The sequence below is a fragment of the Brassica oleracea genome, unplaced genomic scaffold, assembly GCF_000695525.1.
Source record: "Brassica oleracea var. oleracea cultivar TO1000 unplaced genomic scaffold, BOL UnpScaffold02337, whole genome shotgun sequence".
Classification (NCBI taxonomy): domain Eukaryota; kingdom Viridiplantae; phylum Streptophyta; class Magnoliopsida; order Brassicales; family Brassicaceae; genus Brassica; species Brassica oleracea.
Genome location: NW_013618867.1, coordinates 1 through 1482, shown reverse-complemented (window position 1 = coordinate 1482; position 1482 = coordinate 1). Strand labels below are relative to the sequence as shown.

Here is a 1482-nt window from a genome sequence, read left to right as displayed (position 1 = left end):
TTTTTGATGCAAGAAACAAATCAAAAGGGAAGGCTAGATTATAAAACAAACATCAGATTGTGGAACCAAGTAAAGTTACGTGGAAGTCTTTGACACTACGGTTATCAAAAAAAATTATCAAAAAAAAATGGTCCTTGTAGTCACCATTAATAGTGTGTTATCAATACGTTATTTATACATTCTGAAATAATTTCTTAGTAAAGATGCTTCTAGACAGATATCCATATTCAAATGTCAAAAGCTACTGTATATGTTAAATCGAAATTGGAAAAAGAAATGAACAGCGAAAATGTCCATAACATTTTATAAATATACATGATGGTTAGTTATAAAAAAAAAAGATGGTTAGTTATAGTAACTCATATCACACTATCACATCCCCAAGTGTCGAATCATAAAAAAATGGCTCATCCTATGATCTTCTCACTGCCTTCACTCATCCTTCTCCACCAAGCAAGTACATCTCAATCTTACTACAAACCAAAGGCTCAAGCATTTCTGCACCCTATTTACAAAGACAAAACCACAAATCTCTACTCCTTGCCTTTGACCATCGGCTCGAACCTATACAGCCAAAACTTCCTCATTGACCTCAACGGAGCCGCGCCGCTATTGCTAAACTGCACCGCCGCCTCCACCTCCTACCACTCCATCAGATTCGCAAACCCGAACTCTTCATGTCCCAAGAACACAACCAATAAGTCCCTGTGCCGTAAATACGTTTCAACATCGTTTACGGATCGACCAGTCAATGCGAGGCTCCTCTGAGATATTGTTGGCTTACTATACACACCTAATGGAGTATACTCCATGGCAGTGGCAGAGCCACATTGAATAACAGGGGGGCAGCTGCCCCCAACTCATTTTAAAGATTCAGTGTAAAACATTGACTAGTTTTCAATTTGCCCCCCTATTTTTTAACAAACCTATCCTTAGTTCTATGCATAATTTTATTTCCCCCCCCCCCACCACAATTTTTTTCTCTAGCTCCGCCCCTGCTCCATGGACGTCGAAAGATCTCTACGTTGACTTTGATGGGCACTGACGATGCTACTGCCTTGAAACCTATCCCCAAGGCTTTCGGTGGATCCATTGGGCTCGCTAACAACCACTTATCTGTTCCCTCGCAGCTTGTCTCCATGTACAAGCTTCCTCCAAAGTTGTCTCTTTGCTTGCCTTCCACGGAAGGTATGAAGTCTTATCACAATGGTGACTTTCGGATCGGCGGCGCTCCTTTTTCCTATCTACCTTACCTTAAAGATGCGTCTAAGATCTTTTCCTCGACGCCTTAAAGATAATTTCTTGTCTTTCTTGATCCTTTTGCTATTTGAGTCTGCTCAATATTTTTAGTACCTTTCCAAAGTGCGTCTCAGAACTCAATGCAACGTACAGCCTGTACGAAGAAGAACACAAAGTGGCGTCTCAGATCAGTGTCTCCAGGATATTTTTCAACAGCATATATCCAAATATAACAACAAACAT

At 40.6% G+C, this 1482-nt stretch overlaps 1 pseudogene; it reads left to right on the top strand.

Annotated features, from left to right (window-relative positions):
- The first annotated feature begins 298 nt into the window (after positions 1–298).
- LOC106321660 lies at positions 299–1459 on the top strand (annotated as a pseudogene).
- Positions 1460–1482: the final 23 nt, after the last annotated feature.